We start from the raw sequence: 23,804 nt of genomic DNA on the forward strand, positions 1-23,804 counted from the left end.
CCTGGGTATATGTGAATATGTCTGTGAGTTTACAGAGAGATCACACTGTACACATATCTTATGTACCCTGATAAGCTTTCCAGTCTCAGCTCTCCCTGTCCCCAAGCATTTCTATCCCCCCTCATTCCAGAAAGCATCTCTTGTCTTCTCTGCATTCCCTGGACCTTTGCACATGCTGTCCTTTCTGCTGTCCCCTCATACCTTTTTTGGCTGAGCTAACCTCTGTCCATTTTGCAGGCTAGATTTTGTCTTCTATGACCCCTCAGTCTGGTGGGTGTGCTGGTGTGAGCTGAATTGTGTCCCTTCCAAAAAATTCATATATTTAATTCCTAACCCTAGTACCACAGAATGTGACCTTATTTGGATATAGGCTTGTTAGAGATGTGATTGTTTAAGACGTAAATGGGTCCCTAATCCAAAATGATCAGTGTCCTTCTAAAAAGGGGAAATATGGACACAGAGATACCCACAGGGAGGACACCACATGGAGATGGAGGCAGTGATGGGTGATGCTCTACACGCCAAGGGACATCACAGACAGCCAGTAGGCCAGCAGGACTGGGAGAGGCCTGGACAGATGCTCCTCACAGACACAGCAGGGCCGGCCCCGCCAGCACCTTGATCTCAGACGTCTGGCCTCCAGGACGGTGGGAGCCAAGTTTTGTTGTTTAAGCCACCCAGAGTATGATACCTTGTTAAAGCAGCAAGCAAACTAGCACAGGGCTCACCCTTGCCGCCCCCTCCCGCTCCCCAGTGCCAGTTGGGATGAGGGAACCAGATCTCTCCTGCTTGCTTCTCAGCAACCCCAGAGCTCCGAGCGCTGGCCCGCACCACCCAGGGATGGCCTCAGCTCTCAAGTAGGAATTGGAGAAGGTGACTGAGGAGGATGGTTGGAAAACAAAACCAGACAAATGTGGTGTTGGGACATTTGGGGGGAAGCTAGAGATGTTCTCTGAGAAAATGAACATGGGCCCCGGGGTCATACTGTGGTGAAGTGTGAGTATGTGACATGCAAAGTGTTTTCCAAAGACTATATTCATTGTGTAAATCAGGGGTCTCAACCTCAGATCTCTACGCTGGACAGGCAGGTGACTTAATTGGGTCAGAATATTTGCGCTTATGGAGTATGTATTGAATTGGGGGAGGAATCATGAGAACGGTGCTGTGTAATTGTGCACAAATAGCATTTTTAAAGGCCTTTATTATATAGAAGAGGGTCTCAGGTCCGATGTACAGGGGCCAAAGCTCACAAGGGAGGGAACAGCCCATGACTCCAAGGAAAGCCCAGAGCTGAGCAAGTGCAATTGCTTGGACAAACAATTTGTTCAAAGAAAGACTGTTTTCCTGCAGGGAGGCCTTCACAGCGGCAGCCCCAGGGACACAGGGCACCCGGGAGTGGGTACCATGGTCCTCAGGTGAGGTGGTCTCAAATCCCATTGGCTACCAAAGCACCTGCCCCTTTTCATCGCACAACCGTTCCCCCTGACTGGAGAAAGCCTCAGGGGGGTGCCGATAGGTCTTTGGCACCTCAGACCTGCCAATCTCCCTTTGTGCCAAGGAGAGAGCAGACCTGGAGCCCCAGCTGGTGTCTGTATCCAGCCAAAGCAGCACGATGTCCTGACACGTTCACTTCTGGAGAGTCACCTGTCTGCCTGCAGCAGGTGTTCCTGGGGTGCTGCCTGAAAAGTTATTTAAAATTTCTTTTAATAATAAACCTGCTTTGGTAAAAGTTGAATGGACTAAAACAAAAATATTAGTAGAGACGCACAAGAACAAGAATCATGAGCATGGTGTGCAGGGGGCTGGAGTTCTGAAAGTGTGGGTGTGGCTAACAAGCCCTGGACTAGGGGTCAGGCTGAGGGCCTCTGACATGCACTTTCTGGACAAGGATGCATAGCCACAGAGCATCAGAGTAACTGGCCCTCGAGGGAGTTATGGAGGGAAGCGTTGACTCCAGGTCTGAGAACTCACCTCTCAACACCCCGGTGAGTCCCAAGCTGCCTACCAGGTGCATTTCCTGACAACATCACAACACTTAGAACCCCTCACTGAAGGCGAGCAGGACCCTGTTTTCATGAAGGGAGCACTCTGAAAAAGCTACTCTTCTTGTTTTGGTTTGGTTTGGTTTGGTTTGGTTAGACACCATTTACCTTCTGGCCACACAAAGGATGTCACAAGCATGCACAGGGGATATTGAGGGGTTTTCTGAAGACACATAAGTTTAGAAATACCTCCTTTGCAGACAGGTGTGATCAGGTGACACAGTTTTGGCCAGTGAGGTGCAAGCAGCTTTCCAGTAGCTTCAAAGAGACTCCATTTGACCTTCATTTCGCCCTTCTCTCTGCCTGGGACATAGATGCAATGGTGGGGATGGAGCAGTCATCTTGATGCCATGAGGCAACAATAAAGGAAAGTCCAAGACAATTGACAAGATCTTAAATAAATCCATGCTATCTGCTGCCCCCTTGGGACTTCTCAATACTTGAGAACGATAATATATCAGGTGTATATAAGCCACCATTTGGGGATTTCTGTTAGTATCATTCAAATACAATCGCTGAATGAAACACTCCATCGGGGGTAGGTCCTGATACCTACTGTCCAGAACAGACCCTGCTTGGGGCTTTTGCTATACCCACAGAAACTCACTTTCAGAAATGCTGTTCCTCCTCTGATCACATAAAGAATGTTCCAGTTTCCTAGGGACCCACAGGCTGTTGGACCAATTCCTGTCCCTCTCTGTCGTCAGCGTGCTCCAAACCCTGCCTGGACAGCTCTGAAATGACAGCCTTCAATCTGCCACTTGGTAAGGGAACATTCTCTGTTGACCACATCTAATCTCAGCAGCAGCACAAAAACTAGCATCAAATGTGGTCCATGTGCCTGTAGAATTTATATGGAAAAGAATCTGCCTCTTACTCAACCCCAAGAATGAAAAATTAGTTCTGAGTCAGATTACTGTGCCAAATATGCGACAACCGAGGCTGGGCATGTGAGTGACAGTGTATTCACAGAGCAGAACGCTATGCATTTAAAATGATGCCGTAAAATGCGCGATGCATACAAACATGTTCACAATACAAGGGATGGCAAAAGTAGGTTTACAGTTCTTCACATGGAAAAAAAGACATACAAGTCATGATTACAATAAGAATAAACTCTGTGTTTTGAGTACTCATAACTGTAAACCTACTTTTGCTCACCCCTGTACATTAACTGGGTAAAAAAAAATGATTTAAACAGCCATGGGGAATCCAGATTTTATTTCAGGTATATGCACAATATGTATGACCAAAAAAAAAAAAAGAACCTAAAAGAGAGTTACACCCAGAGTGTAAAAGGATTTTCCTTAAGTAGTGGGATTATAAGTGATGCCTCTTTTTATGGACTGTCTCCACATGCTCTTGCCTTCATAAAAGGAAACACAAGGATGGTGTGGACGTGCGTCTGCATTTGCACTCAGCTGAGTGGATCCGATTTCAGTTGTAAAGGGGTCAGCCGAGTCTCTGGCAAAGGCTTACTTTCCGCTATTATCCAAATAAAATTGGCTAAATATACTTTTAACAACAGTATTCTTAGGGTGGCACATGTTCCATCACCACCCCTCACTATTTTTTTTTTAAATCCCCTTTTACAGAGACTCGTTCTGACACACTCAGTAAAAACATGTTCTAGACAGTTGCTTTCTCCTCAGTCCGACAGGCTCCTCTTAGCCACCACAAAGGAGCGGTGACTGCCTCTTCAGCTCAAACCGTCAAGGAAGCATTTATAGAGCACCCAATGTTTGCCTTCCATGAAGAGTAGTACCCAGAAAGTCCTCAAGGACATCACCATCGCTTTTCTGGGAAGAACACAAACAGCCAAGTAATAATAAAAGAACTGAGGGTGAAACTTATCACTGTTATAACCAGTGGGGGTCTTTCCAGCAAGTTCCAGAACCATCTACAGAAAATGACTGTGCATCTCAATAAATCAGAATCTCCTTTAGTGACACTGGCAGCCCTGCACCTATTTTTAAAAGTTTACAACCCTGGATTTGCGAGTAAAACCAGCAAGGCACTGCCCGGAGCTGTGTGCAGCGAGGGCATTTTTAAGTTTCCATCTCACTCCCGAGTGGCAATCCATCATGATAAGAAGGGCCAGGGAGGGAAGGAGCCAGGCTCCCTGCAGCCTCCCCGCTGGTGAAGCTGTTTAAGAGGCAGGCACCGAAAGCCCAATTCATTAACCAAAAAAGGGCCCTCCGGCCAGAGCTATTTCTAGGTCCCAGCAGGCAGGACTCAGAGGCATAGTCTTGTGGATTTGGGTGCAGGAAGTCTCTCCTAGCATCTCCTACACAGAGCAAAGTTTCTCCTCTGTACTGGCCCAGTGAATCACAAGTATGTATAAGAAGTGACTTAGTGGGTCTCTTCCGTGTGCCTGTTCTGGGACTGCCATAAACAAAGGATCACAAACTAGGGGCTGAAAGCAAGGACATTCCTTCTCTCACAGTTCGGGAGGCCAGAGTCTGAAGTCAAACTGTCAGCAGGACCAGGCTGCCTCTAGGGAGGCACCCTGGTGCTCTTCCATTAGAAAACTCCAGCCCTGATTGGTGTGGCCCAGTTGGGTGGGCATCATTCTGCAAAGTGCAGGCTTGTCAGTTTGATTCCCATTTGGGGCACATGCCTGTGTTGTGGGTTCCATCCTTGGTTGCTAGAGGCAACCAATCCATGTTTCTCTCTCTCATCGATGTTTCTCTTCCTCTCTCTCCCTCCTTTCCCCTCTCTCTAAAACAAACAAACAAACAAACAGCAACTCCAAGGATTTGAGGAGCTCTGCTTTAGGATTGGGAACAAAGGCCAAATAATTTACGTCTGATTACAAATCATGGTGTTGTAATACTGAAATCCACAGACCCTTTCATTCACATGTATTTCCAGAAAACCCAACATGTCAAGTCGAACAAAGCTGCTGGTGGAAGGGGTGGAGGCCAGGGCAGCGGGGAAGATTCCCCTCCGGGAAGCTGCTGTAAGTGCCTTTGGTCCCTGGCCAGGAGAGGTGAGCTGGACCAGGGAGAGGCCTCCGCAGCTTTCTGTTCTGCCACCAAGCAGCACTAAGCTTAGCTTCCTTGCCACATCTTACCTCAAATATTTAAGTCTGTGTAATTCAGGCCCACCTGAGCTCACAACCACTAAGCAGAGCAAAACAAAGAAGGAACTAGACAAAGACAAGAGGGTTTCACGTGTCTTAAAAAAACAAAACAAAACATGTTTATTGTAGAAAATCTGAAAAACATACATAAGCACCTAAACCAAAATTTAAAATTACATATAGCAATGATCTTTTCATTGTCTTGAACCCATTGACTTCAAATAACCTGAGCACATAAATAAAGTCAAAGATTGTCATGGCTAACATTCAGATTTATTTCAAGTGGGCTTTTTCCTAGGCTAATAAATAAAATATTTAATTTTAAAATCAGTAGCACAGGTATTTCTTTGTAACCTATTTTCCCTTGTATATATTTGTTCTGTAACTATGGTTTGTGAACATTTCTTATACCTTTAAATATTTTTTAAGAACAGGATTTAAAACATTTCTTCGTGGGCATGGCCCATCTTTTAGTTACCCAATTCTCAGTTACTACTTATTTATGTAACTGCCATTTTTTCCCAGAATATATAAATAATGCTGTAATAAATATATATAATACAATATACATTATATAACAATTATATATTATAATGTCACTATATATTATTATATGTGATGTTATGATGTTATTATTATTTATATTTTATACTACATTATAAATTTATAATATATTATGTAATACATAACATAATAAACACAATATATATTATATATATATTACATATTTATTTATCTTTATATATATATATATACACAGGGGTTGGCAAAAGTAGACTTATAGTTGTGAGTACATGAAACAGAGATTATTCTTGCATTATTATCATTAATTATTATATTATTTATTTGTATTACAACTGCAAACCTACTTTTTCCTACCCCCGTATTTGCAGCAGCATCTCTGAGTAATTTCTTTGAATCAGTTCTTACAAATATGACTGCCTTAGAAGGTGTGCATTCAATAGCCTTTGTCAGATTGCCCTCCATAAAAGTTTTATCAATTTACAATCTCACTAGCAATATATGATAAGAGTACTTTTCTCAAAAATCTCATACTGAGTATTATAATTAAAAAAACAAACAAACCTTTAGCCAATGTGGCTGGCCGAAAAGAAAGGACATCTGTGTTTCAGTTTGTTCTCCTGAATTGCTTCTACGGGTGAACATTTTTCTCTGTGAGTAGCCTATTTGAATTTCTTTTTTTATGCTTGAAATTATTTGCCTTTTTCTGTTGAGATAATTGCCTTAATCTTATTGATTTGTGTCATTTGCATATTAAACATTTTAATTTGTCTTAGCCTTTTATTAGAACTAATTTCTTCTTGGTCTTTTAGAGGTCAGTCAGAAAGTCAGACCACCTTTCACAGATGTTGCCAACATTTTTTCTAATTTGTCATTGACTTTTAAAATTTTGTAATGGATTAATAAAAAGATTTAATATGGTCAAATGCACTCATCTTGTTTTTTAAGATTTCTTTCTCTACCCATAAACTTTGAAAGATAGGAAACTTTCCCCAACTGGTATGGAAACAATTAGTAAATATTAAATTGGGTAAAACCTCCTTAACCCATGAATGAGAGACAGGACCATGATGACATCGTAAACTTCTGTTCTAGAAAAAGATGGTCTGCTGGGCTCAGTGTGTTTTATTCACTGCTCATCTTCTTTGTCTGGATAATGAGCCTATGTTTAAAAAATGCTTTCCCAGATTTGCCTGACGCAAAGCAAGTGATTGTTATTTTAATATAATAAGAAGTTTCTTCTCCACCTCCCCCATCCTATAATCGGCATCTTTTTAAGCATGTCCACATGGAGGAATTCAGAGCTCAGTCCCAGCGGCAGATAAAGAAAAGGAATACATAGCTGCTGAAATACTTAAACTGCTTTCCCGTAACTGTGGACCAGCGATGACGTCTGCAGGACACTCCTTGTAAGGTAGTGTCAGACCCCCTTATGCCAGGATCCTTGACAACCTGACTGCCTGACCAACCCCTAGTGATGCTGATTCAAAGGGCCTGGGTGGAGCCAGGAAGGTGTATCTTCTACAATATCCCCAGATGCGTCTGTTGCCTGTGATTCCTAGTCTATATTTTGAGAAACCCCTTCCTAGGCCAAACCCTTTATTTTACAGCTGGGCAAAAGAAAGCTGACAGTGGGAAACCCAGAGTGAGGACCAGAGCCAGACTGGTTGCCTGGTGTCTGATTTCAAGCACAGCCCTCCCAGACCCTGTTAGTGTGAGGACCAAAAGCCTGGGTGGATCTCCTGCCCTACATTGCTACACAGCTTCTCATATTTCCCAGACTCCTCATTCTGGTCCAGGAAGAATCACTGTAGTGTCAGGTGGTGTGTGAGTTTCCTGTGGTTGCTGTAGCAAATCACCACAAACCAGGAGACTTAAAGCAATAGAAATGTATTGCAGTTCTGGAGGCCAGAAGTCCAAACTCAGAAGGACCATGCTCTCTCTGGAGGTTCTAAGGAAGTCTTTCTCCTTGCCTCTTCCAGCTTCTGGCTGTGGCTGCTGTTCCTTGGCTTGTAGCTGTACCTGCCTTCATTATTGTCACAGGCCTTCTTGCTGGGGGCCTTCATGGCCTCCTCCTCTGTGTGTTCTGTCTCTTTTGTCTTCTCTTCTTATAAGCATCTTAGTCTTATTGAATTAAGGGCCCACCCTACTCCAGTATGACTTCATCTTAACTTGACTAATTATCTCTGCAAAGACCCTATATCCAAATAAGTTACATTCTGAGGTTTTGAGGAGGACATGAACTCAGTGTACATGGTCAGAGAGAAGTCTGATAGTGGAGAGGGACACTGGGGAAGGACCCTCCATCGAGGACACCCATCAGCATCTGCAAAAGAGTTCTTACAAATTCAAGTGCTTACACCCGCCCATGCTCACTGAGCCAGAATCTCTGGGCCCAGCACATGGGGTTTCAAAGTGTTTCCTTGGAAATTCTGATATATAGCTGTGAGCCCCCTTCCTTAAAAGGAGTTGTCCCTGGAGACAGCTGTCAAGTCAAGAACTCCATTTCTCAGCCCCTTGCATCTAAGGTGGCTCTGGGACGGGTTCTCATAGTGACATGTGAGTGGATATCACTGCCTAGTCAAAGGGACTCAGAAGTGGGTATGCATGCTTCTTTCTCCTTTCCCCAACCACCAGCAAGAAGAGGAGAACCGTGGAGGTGAGAGGGTGGCAGGGCCACAAGGTGAAGCATCTGGGTCCCTGAATGACAACACCTGCACACTACTCACGCATGGGTGAGCAGTGACCTTTTACTGCCCTGAAACGTGGGGGGGATAGTTGTCACAGCAGCTAGCAAGCATTATAACTAATACACAGTCCCAGTTAGGAGCCACTGGTCTGAACACTTGAGCCCTCTGTGTTTCTGTCCTCCTCACACACCTTCTGGTGACCTCAGATTTGAATATGTGACTGTTTTGTACCTTTAACAAAATAGAAGTCAAAACCATTTTCCACCAACCTTAAATAGGAACCTACTCCTTAATGTTCTCCTTGAATTGAATAACAGGAAGACGCTGATGATTCTGAATCATTTCCATTTTGTCTTGGCTGCCAGGAAGTTCAGAGTAAAATTTTATGTTTAATTAGAACACCTAACGCATTCCAGATTCCTGGTCTTTCTGCTTCTAAATGATTTTGGGTTAGCCTTTAGCTGTGTATTCTCATGGTTCCTGTGTGTTTTAAGGTTGCAAATGAACATCAATCCCTTTTTACATTTGGTGGCTGGTAAATAACAAAGGTATACCCCCACCCGTCAGTGCAAACACACATTCACAGCTGTGGCACACGGGTCACATATGAAACCATGTCAATAAGGAGAGCACTTTTTTAAAGTCACTAATTAATTAATTAAGGTAACAGGTATTAATCTCCTGCCAAGGACCTGGCCATGTGCCAGGCACCCAGGAAGATAAGCAGACCTGAAACTTTTTGCCACCCGGAAACTTGTGATCTGGTAGCGGAGACAGGTGTGCTCATGAATGATCATAATATTGGACCAAATAATAATAATAAACACTGTGTAGGACAGAATACCAAATGTGAGTCTGCAGAGAAGAGTGTATCTGGTTGAGACTGGAGATTTTAGGGAAAGTGTCATAGACCCTGCATTAGTGAGATTAAATAAGATACTGGCAGATGGGAGCTGTTTTGAGCAGAAAGACAAGAGAGAACAAGAACAAAAGTGAGGGCATTTGGGGGGCTCATTCCTCTGCTCCTTTCACCCTGTGGGGGGTTCTATCCAGCAGTCTCCTTTTATTTTTATCTTTGTGTGTGTGTGTGTTCTACTTAATTTGTAAGGTTACTTAAAATATTCACCATGTCCTGGTATTCCATCCTGAGTCTTTTCCTAAGATGAAATCAAAATTCCCCCGTCTGGAAGATTCCAACCTTCAGGAACTTGATGGAAGCCTGACATGTTTCACTTGGCCAGGGCTGGGACTTCTTGCTATGCCAACAATAAGAGAGTAAGATAATGTTGGTTTCAGATCCTGATTCTTCAGAAAAGGCCTCCTGCGTTGCACTCTCTGTAACGAAATGGAGTGAAAGGGACAGTTTCAAGAATTATGTGCCGCAGTCCTTGGGGAGGCAGGGCCGATTTACAATTATTACAGACTAGGGTTCAAAGACCCTGCAACTCAGCACCTAGCCCTCCCCCTATGCCCCCCAGGAAAACAAAACAGCACATAACAGAACTGGCTAGGAAAATCCCCCTCTGAAAGAGTTGCTTATGCCAGAAGAAAACAAAAAGTTAAAGAGAATTCTTTCCCACGGGCACTCACAGGGCTCATGCAGGACTGGATGTGCAAAAATGCTCACTTCCTGTGCTGCTGTTTCCAGAAATGGGGAGGGGGGGAACTTAGGTCTCACACCCATGGACCTCCTGATGCTTTTTTTGCAGGTCTCCGTATGAAGGTTAATCCATATAGGAGCAGGAAACAGAGCTGAGAGGGAGAGACCCAGATTCTCCAGCTGCCTCCTTGCTCTTCATTCCACTGTTGGTACAGCTTCCCCTGACCCCAGCCCTCACCTGGCTCCCTGAGACTGGACATCCATTCTTTTCCCGTTGGCTCTAATGCCACCTAACTCTGAATGGCCCGTCTCTCACTCACAGGACTGTGGATATGATTCTGTTCCTGCCAGCGCCTGTGGAGTGTGGCATGTATAGGAGACATAACTGGTGTTTGCTGAATAAATGAATGAATGAATTACCAAAGAGGGGAGGGGAAGGGTGGAAGATGATGCATGGCATTCCCCCCCTTCCTTCAGTACAGCCTGATAACTTATTTCTGTGGTTCTTCAGTCAAGAAACACTTGCCTGGAATAAATGATTGACTCCGATTATTGGTGGTCCTTTCCCTTCTCTGTCTATAGACCAGTTTCTAGGCAGGGGAAGACTCGCTGCCTCAGTATGAGTCACAGTCCACCTCATGACGTGGAGAGGGCAGGACACCATGATTGTACAGGACTTTATTGGAAGAAAGAATTTCTCCCAAAGGAGCAAAGAAAATGAAGCCAGAGGACCATGAACAAGGGCTTTCTCATGAACAAGGACCATCCAGAACATAGGCCACGTCAGAGTGCTCTGATCAAAGGAAGGTGGAGTGGTCCAAAGGAAGGTGGATGTGCGCCACCTCAAGGTCATGTTGCAGGTTCATTCATTCATGCACTGCATTTATTTAACTCTTCTTTATTGATCATCTACTATGGGCTGTGCACTGTGCTAGGACTTGAACTCAATTGTCTGCCCCTGTAGTTTCTCTATACCGCCTTGGGATTGGGTTCTCTAGAGTATGTTGGACGCTGCACAGCTTAGCAAGAGCTGTGGGGCATACCTGTTACCCATAAGGCACTCACTCAGTCACTGAGGCAAAATGACCCCATGACTCTGCCAGCAATGTCCATGCTCCTCCCTCACCAACCCCTTGACAAATCTCACAAATTCTTCAGGCAGAGCCCCATCATGCAGGGTCTGTCTAGCAGGGGAATCTCTGACAGACTGAATATCATCTTATCTGACCTCTGATGACCTTCCCAGGGCTGTGACCCCAGCAATACCTGGCCCGAGGAGCCAGGTCTTGAGGAGACTGATGGGACCTCAGCAAAGGACCCATATATCATCCCAGAAAGAGCTGTCTTCTTTGTATATTCCACACCAGCTTGGGAGGGGCCGGGGCAGGTCACTGATGGGAAAGCGGATTCTTTAGACAACGAGCAAAGATAATGAAGCCAGAGGACCAGGCTTTTCTGGGCTTTCTCATTAACAAGAATGTCCAGAACATAGGCCAATGGGCAGATGCCGTGGGCTGGTTGACAGGTGCCCTCCCTGTAGGCTTCAGTGCTTTCTTTGGCAAGGAGGGCTGTGATGGGCAGCAGGAGCCACACGTGTGGATGTCGACAACCAAAGGTGCCTTTTTGATGACCTGGACCTCGGAAGGCCTGACAGATGCCAAATGTCTGTGTTGTGAACCCAGAGCTCCAGGTCACTTAAGAGGAGCTCTTTGGGATAGTCGTGTTGGATGAATAAATGAATGAATGAATGAGTGACCAAAAGGGGAACAGCAAGGGTAGGGGACACTGCTCGTGACCTCCAGGATTCCATGGCCCATGGGCTGAGGAGTTGCTCGGATGGGTTCTGGATGCAGCAGATGGATGGGGAGGGAAACCTGATTCCATCCATCCGGGGATTGCAGTGAGTGCAGTGGGAAAAGTCTGCTCTTCAGTGTCAAGCAGACCTGCGTTTCCATGCTGACCCCACTTCCTTCTAACTATGGGGCCTTGGCTGACTTCTTCAACCATGCAGGGCCCAAGCTTCCTTCCAGAGTGTTCCAGTGCACTGGTCACTGGCCTTGACATGGACCTGCCAAATTGCCTCCAGCAGGAGTCAGTGAGGGGAAAGAGTCTAAGCTAGGATTTGAAGGTACAGAGTCAGAGTCAATTCCTTTGACTTTGAGGTCATTTGTGCAAGGGTCATGAAAACCAAAACAATAGTGATTCCCTGATTGCAGTTAGAGGGATGCCGGCAAAGCACACAGCGCACACAGCACCCTGCATAAAATAACCACCTTCTGGTGTTCACCTACCATTGTCTCCTCTGTAAAATGGGGTGATAATTCCTCACTTTTCAGGATGCTGTGCAATCTCATGAGAGGCACATGCCTCACATATGGGAAGTACTTGAGAAATGGCAGTTTCCTTTTCCTCCTCTTCTTAATTGCCCGTGATTGCCTTAATTCTTAATGACCCTGAGTAGTCAAGCAATCCTGGCAGGTGCTTGCAGAACTGATACTCGGGAAGTCAGCCAAAGCCTGCTTGGCCCTCAAATATCCCTGTTCTCAAACCAGAAGGCATCTTCTTTCCTCATCGTCTGGTGACCTCCCATGAAAATGGGCTCACTGCATGACTTTTGTTCTGTATGGATATAAAGGAGATATTCTACTGTGTACTCAATGACCTTTCTGTGCTTCTCCCCTACCACCAGAAGTCATCGAAAGATTACTATTCCCAGGCTCTCTTGCAGCTAGAAGTAGTCATGTGACGCTGTTCTGGCCAATGAGGTATGAGAAGGGGGTTGTTGCTAGGAAACCATTGCTTCCTGGATCTTGCTTCCAGCCTTTTTCGGCTTCCCAGGAAGATGTGAGGGCTGCAGCCACACTGTTAACAGTGTGCTGTAAACCGTCTTTTATTAGGCCCTGCAACTGTCTCATTTTCTTAAAATGAAACTAATTCATTTTTGACTTGGAATCATTCATAAACAATTTTTGCTGGCTTCTAAGATGTATCGTATGTAAAAATGTGCTACGTTTGAATTATAAATGTAGTCACATTCTGTCATGACAAGAAGGACCCCATTTTAAACCTCTTAATGAAGTCTCACACCCACAGAAAACTACAGAAAGCACACGTGTACAACAGCAAGTAACTGGCACCCAAATGGAAAAACAGACCTGACGGGCCTGCAAAACTCTCCCTTCTCTATAATTCTCCCCCAAGGGGCAGTCACTATCCTGACTCCCAGCAGTATGAATTAGCTCTGCCCAGTTTCATGCTTTTCTAGAAATGGAATCCTCCCGTGTGTGTTCTTCTGTTTCTGGTTGCTTTTGCTCAGCGTCATGTAGGTGAGATTTGTCCGTGTTGGTGCTTGTTGGTGTCTTCCACTTTTGTCACTGCATAATAATTTATTGCATGGACATACCACCACAGCTCTGTTTCTAACAGCCGCCCAGGGCTCCAACATGCAGCTGCACCGCGCTGTATTTACCCAGTCCTCTTTAATGGGTCAGGGAGCTCCTGTTTGTCCCGCCACAAGCAATATGATAGTTATCCTGCTGAGCACACCCTGGTACACTTTCATGAATTCCTAGATTGTCTTTTTATCTACTTCTGAATCACTGGGCTTATTAAAGAACCATGTAATCCTTTCATAGTGAGAAAATCCAATAAAATATATTCAAATTGCCAAAGTATCCCAATAGCAGAGTGAGACCACTCAAGCATCGTTTTCCTCTCCTCTGTTGAGGCAGCCTCGCAACAGACAGCTCTCCCATTGCTCATCCCTCCTGTGTCTGGGAATGGCTTGACAGCCCCATGGATTTTATAGTCTCTAAGTCTCCATTAGCTGACCTAATCAATTACAGAGGCCTGAGAGTCAGAGTTACCCATGATTCTCTCAAACCTCCACCCATCAGAAATTGGAATGGGGAAAATGGCTTCCCTGCGGTCCCTATCTCCAGACAGAATCAAGGGAAAGAACTGGTCAGATCTACTTTCATTAGAGAAAGAGAAGTCAGGGGGCCCCATGGAACTAATAAAAAGGTTATAAAATGCATTTTTAAATTAAATACAAATGTGTTTAAGGCAAGGTGTGTTATGTAGTCTGTTGTGGGGAATGGGGGGAATCATTTGCATATACTTGAAAACAAATCCCTCTTTTTATTACTGAGGTCCCTGTGTGCATGGAAGTTGTTCTTAAAGGGGACCTTGGACACCACGGAGAGACTGTGGGAGGGTGGTGGGGGTGGAGAATGAAAGGGGCTAGAGCTGGATTTTGTGTCTTATTCCCTTCTGTCCTGTTTCAGTTTTCTAGCCCTGGGTATAGTATTATTTTTCTATTACTGTGTAACAATTTACCACAAACTTAGTGGCTTAAAACAACACATACTAATTCTCTTCCAGTTTCTGTGGGTCAGCACCCTGGGTACGGCTTCTCTGTCTCTGCTCCGGATCTCACAAGGCTGCGATCAACATGTTAGCCAGTCGGCATTCTCATCAGAGGCTCAACTGGGGAGAGATTGACCTCTGAGCTCCCTCAGGCTTTTGGCAGAATTCTTTTTCTTAAAGCTGTGGAACTTATGATGGCTTGTGTCTTTAAGGCCAACAGGAGAGAGAATCTTCAACATCGAGGAGGACCTCAGTCTCTCTTTTATAGACTCTCACTTGATTAAACCAGGCTCACCCAAGATAATCACCCTTTTGATCAATTTGAAATCAATTGATAGAATTTTCTTACATCTGGAAAATCCCTTCACTTGTGCCATATTCTATTAGCAGATCACAGGTTGTGCTCAAGAAGAGGGATTCCCAAAGGCGTGGATGTGGGAGGGACAAATCAGGCAGCCATCTTAATTTTGCCTACCACACACCTATAACCATGTTTAATTAAAGAATGTTAATGAGTTATGCGAGGAAATGTGCCAGGCCATGTTTAGTGTTCTCTCTATATTTTTCTGTATCTTTAAAAACTGATCATACACTTGTCAAAGGAGCATTTTCCAGGGCTCTCCTCCACCTCACCTCTGTGGGTGCGCAGAGTGGCCCATTTCCTTCCATGCCTGTTGTATGCCTATACAATCAAATGTAACCCTATATACCCCAAATTAGATTAAACCATAAACACAACTGTGCACATCAGTTCATTTTTCATCTCACAGGGTCAGCCTCCCTGATGCTTCTCCAATCCCTTCTTTGTGGGCTGCTAATACTTCACAGTGCAGATGTGCCATGACTCAGCCCCCATCCCCAGAGAGGGATGTTCTGTTTGTGTCCAGGTTGCTTGGTTTATTTGTCTTTTTTTTTCTTTTTTTGCTCTCACACCATATGATGCTATACCAGATATCCCTTTAAATATATTCTTATGCACTGGAACTCTTCCTTCCACAGGAAAGGTTTCTGGGCTGTGTCTGTGTATATGCTGCATGCGGCTGTCTTCAAGTTCACAGCGATTTGCACTCCCGTTGACTCTGATGAACATATCCATTTCCCCCTTACTCTCCAGATTAAACAATTTGCCAAACCTGAATTGAAATCCTGGCTTCACCAGTTCTTCCTGTGTCATCTGAGTTAAATCACTTAACATATCTAAGCTTCAGTTTCCTCATATATGAAAGCAGAATAAGGATAGTACCCATTTCAGGGGATGGATTTGAAGGTTGACTGTATTAACACAAGTGCCCAGCCCAGAGCCTCACACGTGCTACCATTCAGTCTGTGGCCACTACACTGAGGAGCAGAAGAGCAGAAGCTGGCATCCCAAGAACAACCCAAAGTGCCGTTCCTTGTCATCCTTTGCCTTTTCTGGGATCATTTTGCTCAAGCCTGAATGGAAACAAGCTGAAAACACTACTAAGCCTGCATTCTCTAAAAGTCAGCTCTCCCAAACTGCTAGGGAAAAACCATGAGCAACACTATCACTACCACTATCATCATCATGATAATGCCCATTTACTGAGAACTTACATTTGTTGAGAAGCTCCCCTGCCAGAGGATTACTGGAAAGGTATTTCCCTTTTTAGTCCAAGAATCAGATAGGAGGAGTTTGGCTCTAAGTAGCAGAAACCCAATTCAAGGCAATTTATACAGTAAGGAAAATGTATTGTCTTGCAGGAAAAGAAGTTTGGAGGATCAGTGGCTCCAGGACTAGTTAATTCAGTGTCATCATCAAGAACCCATATTTTTCCCTCTTGCTTATATTCCATGCTCAGCACATTGGCCTCTCCTCAATATCACAAAATGGTTGCCAGGGTTCCAGCTGTTGCTTGCAGATGCTGCAATGTGTGGTGGAAGAAAACAAACTATTTCTTCTTTGTGTCTCTTTCTAAGAGCAAGAAAGTCTAGAGGTCAAGAACTGTGCACTTTCCACCCAGGTGTCCTTCACTGGTCTAGAGCCAGACAAATGTGCTCGTGAGTTAATGAATCCTGTCTCCGATACTTGCTACATGAATTGCTTCACCTCTCTGTAACCCAGGCTTCTCATCTATAAAAGCTGATAGAAGAGTATCTATTTCAAAAACTTGTTGTGAAGATTAAATGAATTACGAATGCCAGTCACTCACAAATAGGGAGTTTTAAAGATCCTTACTATTATTGTTGTCCTATTGTTGTTATTATTGCTAGCCTGGGGCAGTGTCTGGCTTAATAAATACTGGAGTTGCCGAGTGATTGACGGGAGGGAACTGTCACATCAGCAGGACCCAAGGAAGGAGAAAGAGGTGTGGGAGAAGGGGGAGTTGACAAGCGGCCAGCACAGGACCACCCAGCACGCAGCTGCAGGCCCGGACTTAGCATTCAGGAGTGACTGATTCTGTGTCCTGCACGAAGACCCTGAGCCAGAGGGGCCCAGTCAGCTGCCCCCAGACCGTCCCAGCCTTTTGTTTTTATCTGGCCGGCCCTCCAGCTAACACTTGGTGTCATTACTCTGCTTGAGACGCTCAGGTACCAGCTCATTTGTCAATCAGCACCGAGCATTTCAGCTGTCAAAGATGCTGAGATCTTTGCACAGACACAGCCGCCTTTGCAGCTGAGAGGGCCCCCAGCTGCTCTGCATGGAGCCGGCACACGGAGGGGATGGCCCTGGGAGAGGGCTGATATGGAGGTCCACTCAGCCTAAGAGGGACACAGCACTCCCCAAGTCAGGTTTGAGATCCACCATGAAGCGAGTTAAAGTCGTGCCAAGGCCTCAGGAGCTGTGGCTCGAGGCCCCGATGAGCAACTGAATCCTCTCAACGTGTTGCTCTGGTTGAGCAGCCTGGGGCTAATTAGCAACCTTGCTGAGCTTTGGTCTCCTCTTCCAAAAAAATGAGAGTCAGACCAACTATTGCTGAGTTGTTCTGGCCTTCAATTCTACAACCTGTTCCTGGAATGAATAAGGGCAGCCCAAGATGGGAAAGGATGCTCAGGAGGGGTGGAAGGCAGGACCCCAGTAGCAGCTCTGGCCGTGAGACCTTAGGAAGTCACTTTGTGTGCCTGGGCCTCAGTTTTCTCAAGTGAAACTAGAAAGAGGGAAGGAGAGTTTTAAACAAGGACATAGGGAGGCGGCCTTGCCAGGAACAGGTGGGAGCCAAGCACACGTCACAGAGCAGTGGTCTCAGAGTGACAGTGAGCCTCCAGGAGGAAAAGGCAGGGAAAGGCCAGCCCCTGACCCCCACTTAGTCCTATGTCACATTCCACACTGCCCTCTCACCCCCAGAAAGTAGCCCAAGACTCATTTGGCCACTTCGGCCACATTGCCAGCTTCCTGTCATTGCCCCTTAAGAAAGAGAAAATGCCCGTTGTTTTAGGATTAAGTAATCAGCATGTCATTTATTTCTCCAACCACAACTGCAGGCTCTGCTGAAGAGCTGGCATCAGCACCGTGAAAGCACAAGGCCCTGTGGCTGAGCCCGACTTGGACCCCAGGGAAGACACAGCTGGTCCAATCAGCCAGGGCCCCACTTGCCAGTTGGGCTAGCAGCCGGCATCCCTAAGAAGGGACAGGAATGGCCTGGCTCAGAGTCCCTATGAGAATCACCTCACCAGATTTAACATTTACCTCCTTAAAATGCAAAAGCAACCACAAATATGACAAGCACCATTCTTGAGAGCTCACTGTTGGCCAGACACTTGCTCAGAGCACTGCCCTGGGCTATTGTATGTAATCTTCATAGCAGTCCCATGAGACAAGTGCTATTATTTTTCCATTTTATTCAGCTGCAGCAGCCAAGGTTCAGAAAGGTTGAGAAGCTTGCCTGCACTCACACAGCCTCATGGAACAGCTCCGGGACTTGACCCCAAAGCCTCATCTCTTGTGATTTCCATCTCATTCAGGGAACCAAAGGGAGGATGAAAGGAAGGTTGTGATAATAGCTTGCTTTTTAAAAGATGTCCATCCTTTATTTCAATCAATAATCAAGAGGTAGTTTTATTTGCAATGCTACTTTTGAGCCCACAATTCAACAGTGTTTTAGCATATTCAGAGATATATGTCACCACCACCACAGTCAATTTTAGAACATGTTTATCATCTGAAAAAGAAGCCCCTTGTCCTTAGCGATCATTTACAGATCTGCTTTCTGACTCCACGGATTTACCTATTCTGGGCACTTCATATAAACGTGATCATCAACACGTGACCCTTGAGTCCTGCTTCTCTCACTTGGTGAATTGTTTTCAAGATTTATCCCTATTGTAGCTGCATTCCTTTTTAGGGCCACATGGGTCCTGGAAAGACAAGACCTATTAGAGCAGCCCCTGATGCAGCCCAGGGCGTGAAGCAGCGTGGGAGCAGCTGTCACTGTAGCCCCTGAAACACTGAGGCTGTTTGTTGCACAGAACAAGTTCTCAGACCCCAGCTTATGTCAGAGGCCATGCAGAGCAGCCTATAGAACTCTTGGCACTTGAACACTCTTCCCTCTGAGGGTGGGACCTGCGGCCGTCCTCTTGAGCCTGGGTGGGCTTCTGACGGCCTTGACCGATTGAGTACGGCAGAAGTGATACTAGGCCAGTTCCAGGCCTGGCCTTTAAGAGGACTAGAGTTCCTCTTCCATCTGCTGGGAGCCATGAAATGGCCAGTAAGACGCCCTACTTCCCTGAAGCCACTGTGCTCATAGCAGCCCAAGTTTGCCGTGGATGAGGGAGAGAGCAAGCTGTTGGGCCCCTCCCAGGTCTTAGCCCCAGCTGCTCAGCTGAGCCCCAGACACTGCAGAGCAGAGGTAAGCCAACCTTGCTGTGTGTTTTCTGAAGTCCTGACCTACAACAAGAGATATCTAGTAAGAAGCAATTATTTTAAGCCACTAAGCATGGGGCCATTTGTCACATGGTAATAGCAAAATGTAACAGTGAGTGTTACTGTCTCTGCTACAGTCTGCCCTTCTGGTCACCAAATGCTTCTACTGTTCCCTTCTTCCCACACAAACCACATGTTCAAACTCTCCCCTAGCAAGACAACTTGGAAGGCCCACCTGGAATCTCTCCCAGCTCAGTGGAGACTCTTGGTCGAGCCTCTGAATTAAAAAATGATTTGTCCTCCAGCCACCCCTGAGGTACCGAGGTGGCAGCATGGGGAGGAGGGACCAGAGAACCTCAGTTAACATTTGTTCAGGGCACACACCATCGCTTGTCCATCTCAGGCACTGCTCAAGTCCAGCTGGGCAGCCCTGGAGTGGGAAAGTCGCTCTGGCCAGACCTCCCTGTCCCACTCTTCTCCAAAGCCCCTGGAAGGCTCTTCCTGGACCTTCCTCCTCCTGGGCCACCTGTGAAGTACATGCTGGGATATGTACCACTTTCTCGACCACGTGTAGAAGGTCAGAGGCCCACATCTTTCACTGGTGGTACAACCCTCATTAAAACCCAGCAGGCTACTTACCTATTGGACTGCAGGTGATCCCAGGAGCCCATAAACATGCCCGTGGGGCATTTCAAGACATCGTACTCAGTCAGTTGTCTCTGCTTTCTCTCCTCCGTACTTCTCTTTCTGGACTGAAATTGTTGGGCCTCCTTGGGAAGGTCTCATCGTGACTCTCTGCCATGAGTCATTTTGCCCAGCTGGAAGGATTTACCAGGTACCACATTGTACATCTGCACTTGGACCCAAAAAAGACAGAATTAGTTAGGAGAGTTCTTTGGACTTTGCTTTTCTGTTGCAGGGGTTGAGAAACATCTGGCTTTTCAGTATTGCAAGACCTTTGATTCCCTTTTGTTGCTGCTGTAAGCGACTCTTTTTCTTGAACTTGTCTCTTTTTTTTTGCACTTTGCCAAATGGGGCCAGTCGTGTTCCAACCTCTTTCCCTAAAGCTGCAAGTTGCTCATGTTTATAAGCTGCACCGAGAGTTCCCACAGGTTTTACCAAATGTTTTGCCACCGCATGTTATAGAATCCATTATGTTTCCTTGTCTCTTGCTGATTGCGGAGCCAATGCTTAATGCTGTTGGTTTTTGTGAGAGCAACACCCCCTCTGGCACCAATTTCTGTTAGTCTGGATGGGCTAGATTATGTTGTGGGGACAAATTAAACTCCGAATCCCCATGACCTAACACTGCTAAGGTTTATTTCTCACTCATGTTCATATCTGGTGAGGGTCGGCAGGGTGCTGTGCTCCAGGTGGTCATTCAGGATCTCAAGGTCTTGGCAACACCACCATCTTGTACCTGTGCTGTGTGCAAACCACGGCTGCCTAGATTTCCAAGCAGGGAAGAGACCAACCAGAGAATTCCCTGAGAGCCTTTCACTGTGGTCACCTGGAAGTGCATGTGTTACATGAGCTCCCAGTTCATTGGCCAGAACTAGTCACATGACCCTCCTACCAAACGGGAGGGGGGCTGCTGACTAGGGAGTGCAGGAATCAAAAGGCTGGTGGGCATTGCTGGCTCTACTTCACTGGCTTCAACTATGGGACTGAACACATTTGATGTGGTTTTCCAGATCTAGTACATTTCAGGGAGGCAATTCCTACATGATGTAAGGTGAGTTGTTTATTTGTTAGAGGTATTAAATATAAGCTGCTTCTATATGTACTGAACTTGCTGTATCTAGAATCAGCTGGGAAAGTCTGGAGCCTGCTTTCTCATAGACTGTACTATAGTAGTCAAGCGCTGAACATATCCCACATCAACAGCTGCCTGTGGCCTGTGACCTTGTACTGATTCAAGGGTATCCTCTTGGGCCATGGCTCTTCTAACCACAGCTGCCACCTGATTCAAAAGCAATGACCAAGCATCTCACCAACCAGCCTGGGGAAAAAGGAGGGAGGGTCATGGAGGCAGGGATCCTAGCCCAAAGACTCCACCCCAGCGGTTCATGAAGACTCGGCCACCAGAGGATCAGAACCTGAGACACACAGAGAATGGAGGAGTTGGGCACAGAAGCAGAACCCCAAGTCCTAGCTAGGGAGACAGAGGCAGAATGTGGCTTCACAAGCATGTGGAATGCTAGATGGGCCAACACACTCAGGCCTTCAAGTGCTGTCCAGTCCCTGCTTCCCTGAGGCTGAACTTGGTTCCTGAGTTGGACTCATTTGGGACCGTTTAGGACTCACCCAAGATGCTGACAATGTCTGCAGCCATGCCACTCTCCTGGGACAAGGACTCAGTACCTTTGACCCTCAGCAAGACAGCTCTACTGGGAGCTCCCGGGCCCAGAGCTCCCCATGGAACTGCTGAGGCCAGTGGGTAACTGCATCTCAGCTCATCTCCTCCCTCTGCCTGGTCCTGTGTCCTGCAACCCCCATAGGTGCTAATTCCAGGGGCACACCCGCACACAGACCTCCAATACACTCACCTGGAATGGCTCCCAGGGGAGGATCCACAGCCTCCCACATGCATTCCTGTATCAAACCTTGTCTTCTTGCGGGTGAGGCAGGAAGTCCCTAATTTTTACAACCACAGGAACTGGGTTCCCATTGAGGCCAAGAAGGGGGTTTCTCCCCTGAGATGCAGGTAGAGCTTGAAGGGATTTTTTAATTGTGCAAGTCAAGAGTTTAAGATGCTGTAACATGAGCTGCACCCTTCGCCATACCCTTCTGTGATTTAGGTATTCAGAGCCCAGAGCCCTGTCAAAAGAATCTGTTGGAGATCCCTGGGCTCACCAGGGCACATAGAACCTAATTCCTGCCTACCTATCCCTCCAGCCATGAGTGCATACCCTCCTACCCCAAATTACTCCTTAACTCCCAACCTTCCATGCCCTGCCAGTCCTCCCAGCCTTGGCACATGCTGTTCCCTCTGCTGGAAACACTTTTCCCCACTTGAACTCCATCTCCTTTTTCAAGATCCCCAGCTCCATCTCTCTGTAACTTCATGCCCAACTCTCCCCACTCTTGCACCATCGGTTCTCCTCACTATCCTCCTGTGGGTCCAGAATTTCCTTCATCTCATCAGTTTGAAAATATTGGTTGCTACCTGCAGCCTTTTACCTGATCCCCAGGACCAGGAAGAGTCCCATGAAAACAGGATATTAGTATATTCAGCCTGTATTCCCAGGGGCTAACACGGGCCTGGCATGAAGTGTCCATTCAGTAAAGACTGGTTGAAGAAATGATGGAGGGATGGGTGATTTAGGGGATGTAGGTCCAACTGAATGTTTGGCTAAAGGAATGATGATGGATTGCAGGAAAGAAAGAGGGGGGCGGGGGAAGAGAGGATGGAAGAAAGAGGGGGTGGGAAGGGAGGAAGGAAGGAAGGAAAAAAGAAAGGGCAGGAGGGAGGGAGGGAGGAAGATGGCTGCCTCTCTGTCATTCAGAGTAGATTATGATGGTGACGCAGGACCTATTTTCATAGATTCACAAAACCTAATAGAAATTGTACATGAACCAAAATCCGAATGACTTTAAGGTCAAGTTTCACTGCTTTTGGCAATGGTCATGCTGATTATCTCATGCTCTGATTGGCTGCCATAAGTGTGTGTGATGAGTAAAGAATGAGGAAGCTGTTATCATTTAGTAGCAAAAAAAATTTCTTTTTTCAAAACTTGAGATCCAAGGGGTGTCACATAGTGGAGGGGGAAGGTTGACTTGCCACAGATATAAAGGCAGAGAGATCTTTTAAAGCAAGGCTGGCATTTTTTTCAATGACCTAAATAAAGTATTGTGAAATTAACTTGCTTATTTCTTGGCTAATAATGAACATGGCTTAGAAGTGGCTCTAGATTGAAATGGGCAGGACAGAGTTCCAGGCTGTGGCCTCTGCCCTGGGGTCACTGTCACCATGGACTGAGCAGGAACTGGAAAACACTGGAGCTCTTTGCATAGCTGGACTCAGCCCGTGAAGGAGCCACTGCTGAAAGGTGCCAGCAACGTGAGAGAGATTTGAAAAGGATGGGACCTCAAAGTCCTCTGAGCAACACTCCTCTTTGTGCGTGAGTCCTATCTAAAGCTCCCCCGTAAGTTCTTGAATGCCTACCCTGATGGGGAACTCACTATGGTACAGGCAGGTGTTGTTGGACAGTGTGACTGTTAGGGTAGGTGGAGGGCCCATCACTCTTCCCATTGCTTTGCGAACCTTGTCTCATCCAGCCTTCCCAACAGCCCTGTGAGGGTCTCATTGTTAAGCTCCCGATCGACAGACACCAGAGCTCACAGAAGTTAAAGGATCACCTGAAGGTGGGAACCAAATCTAAACCCAGATGGGCTTAGCTCCAGAGCTGAGCCCTCCTGCGACTCCCCGCTTCCCTGGCAGCAGAGCTGAGTCACCACCAGTCAAGAGCTTTCCCTGTTTCAGGCAAACAGCCATTCTCGGTTTGGGGGGAAGGGAACAGAGGGCAGGTCCCCTCACCCTGTGTCTGACCCCGTTCATAGGATGAAACATCAGCTTCCAGCAAGCAGTTCCCAGTGCAAGTTTGGCCTGTGATGTCTCGGGGTTAGAATACTTTCATCGCAGTGAGAGGTTAGGTTGTATGTTTTGTTTTGTTCA

The 23,804-nt window shown here is 46.2% G+C and overlaps 1 long non-coding RNA gene across 1 annotated transcript; it reads right to left on the reverse strand.

Annotated features, from left to right (window-relative positions):
- Positions 1–1,403: 1,403 nt before the first annotated feature.
- Positions 1,404–19,990, reverse strand: LOC149994329 (uncharacterized). The gene is made up of 4 exons (XR_016507793.1): positions 19,766–19,990; positions 9,466–9,674; positions 2,232–2,345; positions 1,404–1,679 (listed from the first exon to the last, which is right to left on the reverse strand). It is a non-coding gene; the product is annotated as an uncharacterized LOC149994329 (long non-coding RNA).
- Positions 19,991–23,804: the final 3,814 nt, after the last annotated feature.

This window comes from Furipterus horrens, unplaced genomic scaffold (genome assembly GCF_987537825.1).
Source record: "Furipterus horrens unplaced genomic scaffold, mFurHor1.1.pri manual_scaffold_13, whole genome shotgun sequence".
NCBI classification, from domain to species: Eukaryota; Metazoa; Chordata; class Mammalia; order Chiroptera; family Furipteridae; genus Furipterus; species Furipterus horrens.